This window comes from Pteropus vampyrus, unplaced genomic scaffold, assembly GCF_000151845.1.
Source record: "Pteropus vampyrus isolate Shadow unplaced genomic scaffold, Pvam_2.0 Scaffold73, whole genome shotgun sequence".
NCBI lineage: Eukaryota > Metazoa > Chordata > Mammalia > Chiroptera > Pteropodidae > Pteropus > Pteropus vampyrus.
Genome location: NW_011888854.1, coordinates 3432132 through 3440551, shown reverse-complemented (window position 1 = coordinate 3440551; position 8420 = coordinate 3432132). Strand labels below are relative to the sequence as shown.

The 8420-nt window shown below is 34.3% G+C and overlaps 1 pseudogene; it reads left to right on the top strand.

Annotated features, from left to right (window-relative positions):
* The first annotated feature begins 3273 nt into the window (after window positions 1–3273).
* LOC111741105 lies at window positions 3274–3392 on the top strand (annotated as a pseudogene).
* The last annotated feature ends 5028 nt before the right edge of the window (window positions 3393–8420 follow it).

Here is an 8420-nt window from a genome sequence, read left to right as displayed (position 1 = left end):
ATTGTGTCTTGAAATTACAGGAAACCAATTCTGTGATTCTATCATACCATAATTTTTCAGGAATCATATTATTCTTCTATACATCCATCATGACTGGTTTCTATGGTTCTGTTTGATACCCTGATACTCAATTTCTTTTAATATGGTACAAAATTTGAGAGATTTTTTAACAATCTATATAATGGTAACTATGGAGCACAACTGAAATTAGGATGTCTGTCCTAGCTTCCATTCTTTCCTAGAAGCACTAATTTTGTCAATTAACATGCAAAAAAAATTTTACTCACACATAGAAGGAAAAGAAATTATAAGTAACCCTGTTAAACACTGTCAAATACAGTAAAGATAGAATAACTTTTTGATTTAGTGAATACAACTCACTAAATTAAATTAAATTCTATAATAAGTAAATTAATGTTATAAAATTAATTTTAAAATAAAGACGTATTTAGAAATACTTTTTATTACATTAGAAGAATTAAACAAATATGATAATCTAATGAACCATTATACAAAGCAATTATTTCATATTTTCAGGTATTGTGGTAATGATTATCACCTTCTAAACATCAACTATCTTCAATGCTGCCTCAAATTCTATGACTAGTATCTTATTTTATTTAAGAAAATTTCATGAGCTGGAAATCTCAAGCTAAATAAAGACATACAGATGGGGATTTTACTTAATTTGATGATAACATTTTATAATTAAAAGAATTCAGATACAAATGTTTAATTTCTGCCTTATCTGGGGGAAAAAAAAAAAACTGGCCATATGTGCCCTTAGTCTCACATAACTAACTAACTAAATAAATTTATTAATAATAGGCATTCCTTTTAGCTAGGATAAATATTCTCCAAGTCACCACAGTTTCTACACTAATATAACAAATGCATCTTCATTATATCCTGTTCACGTTCTTTATTTGCCTTTCTACTCTAGCTACCCTAGGAAATGGAGTTTAGCGAAGTATTCAGTTACATAATTTTTTTTGAATTAAATATATTTCCTCCTGCAAGTGGCAATACTTAAAAATTATTGTTAATTTCCAATTGCCTTGAAAGACAAAATTTAAAGGAGAAAAAGGCAAAAGAATGTGAGTATCAGAGTGGAGGGAAGTGAAAAGCCACTACTTTTGGGCAAAATGGATGCAGTAACAAATACTTATTTCCTCCATTTGATAGAGTGCGATGGTTATAAAATATAGCTTCAGAGTTTTTCAACTCTTATTCCACTGAAAGGCGGGCTCTAAGGTCCTGACCTTGATTCTAGGATGACCTTTGACTTCTTTGACTAATACAATACAAAAGAAACAATGCTCTATAACTTTTGAGTTTTGCTCAGAATGGGCCTAGTGACCACTACTCAGTCCTCTCAAAATACTCACTCTCAAGAGGTCCTCTCCGTTGCAGGCTGGGAGAAAGACAAGTTGTGTGGAGAGACCTTGCTTAAGTGTCTGGTTGAAAGGTTCAGTTTATCTCTGGCCTCAATACTCAAGGCCAAGTGCCAGATATGTGAGTAAAGAAGCAATCTTGGAAATGGATCTTTGAGTCCCAGCTGTCCCAGCCTCCAGCTATTTGAGTCACCTTTAGACATGTATGTCTTTCCAGCTGAAAACCCATCATTGAGGAGACAAAGCCATCCGCACTGTGCTTTTTTGGAATCCCTGACCCACAGAATCTGTAACCATAGGTTTATTATTTTATGCCGGTAAGTTTGAGATGGGTTTATTACACAGCAATACTACTGAATATATAGAAAAATCTTAATTTTCTACAAGGCTCTACATAATCTGGCCTCTGTTTATCGTTTCGATATTTGTTCCAATCTCTTTCTCACTCCTTATACGTCAACTAATCAAGTTTTCTTTCCTGACCAATTAATCCATGTTTTTGTACAAATTAGAAAAATTGTGCTATTAATTTTAAAAAAAGGAATGTTGTTTCCAAGAGATTTTACAAAGCTAGATCTAATTCTTTTAGTTTCAAAAATTCATCTTCAAACATCACCATTAGATTACATTTCATTGACCACCTTTTCATAATTACCTCCTCTTCATCAACTCCTACCCTTAGTCTTTTCTATAATATTTACCCTATTTTTAGAACCAGCCAAAATCTTCACTTATTTACTTGTTTACTTGCTTACAGTTGTCTCTGCTTTCATGTAAATCCCAAGAGTTATAGGTCATATCTTTAGTTTACCACATTATTCCAGTAGTTCAATATTACAGTAGTTTCATAAGTTTCACACTTTTCATACCAGACACTCAAATATACTTCTTATTAAATGAACAGAATTCTGTAGTTAATATAATCTCCAGACTAAATCTATGACATAAGTATTAATATTGGTTTCAATTCATATAAGGTTCTTCTATAAATAACATAAAATGCACACAGAAGTAGCCTTAACATACAACAGAGTTATTTTCTCCTACAAAAGAAGCAGGAGAAGGCGGTCTAGGATTGGAAGAAAAGCAGTGTCACAGTGACATTGAAGATTTGAGTTACAGCTATGCAATGACATCGTTAGCTTGTCCTTAGTGTGAGATATCGTATATGGTTAGCTGCTTGATTTCTATAGCACCTGAGGCATGACGTCCATATTGACATCAAGAAAAAGAAGTAAGGGTAAAGCCACAAAGTCAAAGGACCAGGACATAAAAACAAGTTTGTTGTTTTTAAAGGCTTTCCTGGAAACCTCACCTTATAGTACCCATTGACATGTCATCTGAATTACAATCAATTCACAGATATTTTAGCTTATTAGATGAAAAAATAAGCAAAAGTTTATAAATAGTTATTGTATAGCCTCTTGCATAGACTATCAACAATATCCACCAAGAAATTTTCTTTGTTTTATGTATTAGAAAATGAGCACACAAAGTGGCTGACTTACTGTCAAAGGTGTGTCTTCTCCCAGCTATGTCCTTCTGAAGGTGGCCTTCACATCTACAAAATAATAATAATAGCCATGATTTATTGAGTTTTCCCTATGTACTATTTACTATATAAATTTATTTCCATTCAATATGTCATTTAAGCTATCTCACTGTAGAATCAATATTAGTGATTAATTAATACATACATGCATTTATAAAAGCATTGTATATATTTAGAGAAAATATACACCAAACTGGAAACAATGGTTATCTCTGAAGAGATTGGATTAGGGAAATATTCAAATGGTTTTGAAATATTTTAATTTACTATAAGGAAATATATTACTTATGTAGTTAAAAGAATTTACTCATTAAACATTACATGGGTGTCTACGGGCACGTCACCCTGAACATGCCCGATCTCATCTGATCTCGGAAGCTAAGCAGGGTCGGGCCTGGTTAGTACTTGGATGGGAGACAACCTTGGAATACCAGGTGCTGTGAGCATTAAAAAATAAATATAAATAAAACATTACGTGGGTGATTAAAAGCTGTTAAAATTGACAAAGGTGGGCAACACAGGGGTCATAAATTCAGGTATGAAAAATCATGGTCTCCTTCAGATGTCTAAGAGTAGTAACCTGTTATGTAATACTGTTCTAGTTGAAATGATAATTACTAAAATAATTACTAGGAGGCTATTTCTCAACACAGTAAGAATATTAGTGTTTCAAGGCTTTCATTGTAAGTTACCTGCAAAACCATACCACATATGTCCATTTTGGTTCAGTATTCTGGTTACAAGAGAACATCGTTTTTCTCTTTATTTACTCTTCAGTTTTTTAATGCCAACATAGCAGCCTGTAGAAACAACAGTCAAATATAACAAAAAGCACATTAAGGAGTCAAACATTACTGCATAATAGACATAAAACACCTTATTAACATTTTTATAACACTTTCAACTGAAATAAACAGACCACTCTCAATTTTAACATCTGGTTCCCAACAATTCTTATTCGGTTGATAACTTTTTAAAAAAAAAACAAATGTTGGGCATCTTTCATTGACTTTTCATCAAGTAACAGCTGTTCCTTTAGAACAAAATGTATGCATGTTGGAAGTGTTTCTGATGCTTACTTCTGTTTAGGTCTGTGTGAAAAAGCTTTATATTGGGTGCAATTCAGAAAGACAAATGGCTTCAGATGTTTTGAATGGATGCCATGGCACTAGTCTGAACGCAGTTTCCTGTGATTTTTAGAATATTTTCAGGCACAATTTTTAAGTTCATATTTTACATTTAAATTATAGCTGTAAGAACATCCTCTTCTTCAGGACATTTCTGTTTTCACATGATCTTGGGTATCTTTAGGTCATCCATCATATCGGTCATTTGTCTTCATAACGTGTTTGGCCATGAACAAGTGTTTACATCAAAGCATAGCCAATATTCATAAAAAAATAGATATGGTTCTGTTCTTGAATGCATTTCCACTAGATTCCCGTAGGATAATTTGTTTCAACTTAGGCTACTACGTTTTTTGCTGAATTCAAATCACTTCATCGTGCTGGAACACATAGAGACAAATACCTACAGATGTTTGCCTCTAGGTTTAGGCATATTTAAAAGCAACTTAATTATAAGACACTATGAAGTTCTCCCAATTAATTTGAAACTAAATAATCTACATCTGCTTAGTCGATAAAAAACTTAAAAGAAATATTTTTCACATGATTATAGATTTGTCATAGGTTAAAATTGATGTATGTTGTCATTTTTAAATTAAATTAAAACAAAAGTTTTGTTTTAATAGTGTTTATTATAACATTAAACAATACAAGTCTCTATTTTTCCATCTATTTATTTTATGCTGCATTTCTTAGCAATAAGCATTTAGAAAGTCCTAGAATATCCTAGAAATAACACTCAGTTTGAGCAATGAAATTGAAATGGTGACTTTTGCCCCCAAAAGCACATAGCTTAATTCCTTTGGTTAGATGTTTTTAACGAGTGACACAAAGTCTGTGTTTAGATCACTTTTTCATATTATTATTTTATATTACTCGACATTTTGATAGATTGTTTTATTTCTTTTCTTGCACATTTAATACCCTAAACCTTCATCAACTTTTCGAATAATCCAGATTGCACTTGATTCTTCTGTTTTTAGCAAAAGGATTTTGCTTTCTATTTCCCAGAATGTTAATTTCCTACTTTACATCAGTTCTTAGCTTTTTCCTTTCCATCTCATAGGAATAGATGACATAAGAAAATATTTTTTTCCATGTTCACACTTCTGAATACATCTACTTATATCACCATTAGGATTTTATTCTATTATTTATATTTTCCTCTCCTATATCTTTTAATTTTATTTCTCTTGCTTCAGCACATGGGCAAATTTAAAACTAAAGTAAAATCCTTCTCATGACCAGAGGCAGATTTATTAAGCTAGGAATATGCAAACTACAGACAATGGGCCATATCCTGGTTGCCATCTGTTTTTTTGTAAATAAAATTTTATTGGAATAGAGCCATACTCATTTGTTTACATATTGCCTATGGCTACTTAAACATTACAAAGGCAGAGTTAAACACATAGATGGCAGGGCCTAAATATCTACTATCTTGCTTTTTACAGAAAATGTTTTCTAGCCCTGTCCCTTGTCCCCTTGTCCTAACCTAATGAAGAAGTATAAGTCTCATGCCATATAATTCTCTCTAGTTAGTAGTTTTTGCCATCATACTTCTTCCTTGGACAACTAAGCTTCTCAAAGAATTTTAAATATTTACTCTATTTAATGAAGTAGTGTTTATTTCTCTAACCATTGAGAACTCTTTCTGGTCACAATGTTTAGTGATATGCAGCTGTAACATAACAAACATAGTTTACCCATGATTTTACTTCTCTAGCTTGGCTCTCTATGAATTCCTACCACTGAAATTTAAAAATGTTTAATTCTATAGTGATTGGAATATCCAATAGTTCTTCCTGGGTGAAGGTGCAATCTTATTTCCAGTGTTGTTAATGAGTATGGGAGAGTCATTTTCATTCGGTGCGTTGTTATAGAGCTTGTCTTCTATCCATGTGGATTTGTAGCGGCACCTAGTCCTCTGCAAATGAGCTTCCTCTAGCGTCCCTATTTAAAGTAGCAAGTCTTTCGCATCATAATGACCGGGCTCCTAGAATAATGTTTCAAGTAGACTCAATACCCCATGACCAATAATTCCTGCAAAACATCTGGCACAGGGAGACCAGTTCAGATTAATATGTCACATACGCTGTTGGCATTAGACGTTAATTAAATGTGTATAGTTTTTTCTGCACCTAAACGCATGTGCTTCGTGGAATTCTCAATTACATATATTCCACCACCAAATACAAGATCGCTGCGTCATAAGGATTCCTATAAATGCCCTTGGTGCACCTCTGAAGGGGAGTTATTTGTAATTTCAGACCAATTAATCAAACCCAAATCCACATCCCCTAGGCTTTCTGGGTTCCATCTTTTAATTCTTTAAATTAATTCCATCTACGTTCACATATGTTTGAAGAAACAGATGAGATCAAGCTGTAACATGCCAAACAGGCCACCACTATCTGCTTTCCATCAAACCCCGGGAGCTGTTCTAGCAATGTATCATCTTGATTTATGGCCACTTGAGGTACAGAAACTGTCGCACAGCATCCTCTTTTCTATACAACTTATTAGTAGTATCTTTCTAGGGGGAAAAAAAAAATCCTAGAATGGTAAACAAAGCCTAGGACTTGAATAATAACTATAGTCAACTGTCCATAACCTGAGTCATTAGGGGGCACCTTGTCATTTATTTTATGCAAATTACACAGGTAGGACATTCAAATCAGAGTCTAATTTTCCTCTTCTGCGGAAATCAGGCCATTTGTTTAGATGAGAATGGCAAAAGATAGTTAAATATTATACCCTAGCTCTGAGCCTCTGGTGCGGAAACATCGCGATGGCTTCCATCCATGGTAATCTCCTTGTGAACTTCTCTCCCATCTGCTATAAATTTGCCCCATTTTCAAACACTCCCTTCCAATATCAAGCATTGTAACTCATTATGCATAATGTTTACACACAGACAATAACAAGAGCCCTGCTAGTACACACACACAAACAAGTGCTTTAGGATTTGACAGACCGAGGCCCTCAGGAGTGTCTTCAACACTTGGTGATGGAGTTATATTTCCCCTAATCTGGCTACATGGGAGGAAGTTGAGATTAATCATAAATCACCTTGCAGAATATGCACCGTCAAATTCAATGCCATGGGTACCTTGTCCTGGGTGCTTCTCTGGTACGCATAAACTTAAGTCTGGGTTTGGGACCACCATTCGAGGCAAAATAAAAGATAATGTTTTAGAGGTGGGAAAGGTCTAAATTTGCATATTCTCGTTCATTCCCTCATTACTACTTCATAATCCTAGAAAAGTTTCCGGTGGATTTTGTGAGTTACTTCTCAAGACACAACGATTTAACTAAATCAATTCTTAATAATTTTTGAGCAAGAGGCACTGCACTTCCCTTTTTTATTGGGTCACATAAATTATATAGCTTTTTCTTTTTTTGCCCGTTGACACTGGCTACTTCATTTAGTGCAACAGCACATGTCTTTCAAATGGATTATATTAAATAGGCATATTTTGAATCGAAATTCTGAGGGTTTTGAGCTGATGGCCCCATTTAATTTTCCCACAAGGGCTCTTGTTTGAATATGCTCTAATATCTGACCTTTTGGATTGTATCATGAAGGCTTATTATTGCCTATGCTATCACATACCATACAACTGTTAACACTTGTTTCTACTCAGTACTGTACTGGGTTAAATAGTATCCCCCCAAAAAAAATTTCTGCCTGCTTGGAACCTCGGAATGTGACCTTATTTAGAAATAAGTGCTTTGGAGATGTAGTTCAGATGAGGTCATATTAAATTAGGGTGGCTCGGCTTTGTAAAAAGAGGAGAGGACACAGAGGAGTGTGATGTGAGAATGGAAGCAGAGACTGGAATCAGATGTCTATAAACCAAGCAATCACATGTCCACAAGGTTTCAGAGGGAACGTGGCCCTGCCAACATCTTCATTTCAGACTTGCAGCCTCCGGCACAGTGAGAGAGTACATTTCTGTTGTTTTAAGCTGTCCAATTTATGATAATTTTTACAGCAGCCACGGGAACCTGATCGAGTGCTGTATTCACATTCAGAATTATTTCCAGTGACTTTGAAAATAGGAGTAAACAAGACTCTAAGATAGGGAATAGGTCTTCCAGTCTCTAAGTTTCATTGCTTAATGGCAGGTTCTGTGAGAGGTAAATTCCTTCTCACAGTTAAAGGAAAGTTCCTTGTGACTCCAAAATAATCCCAAGAATTTTACACATTGTGCTGTGCCTTGATTTTTAGCTGATTTATCAGCCAGCTTCTATTTGTAACATAGATGACTAAGGTCCTTCACTCCTCTACACTTCTTCTGAGAAGAAAATAAATCACGATAGCATCCATGTAGCATTTTGTTA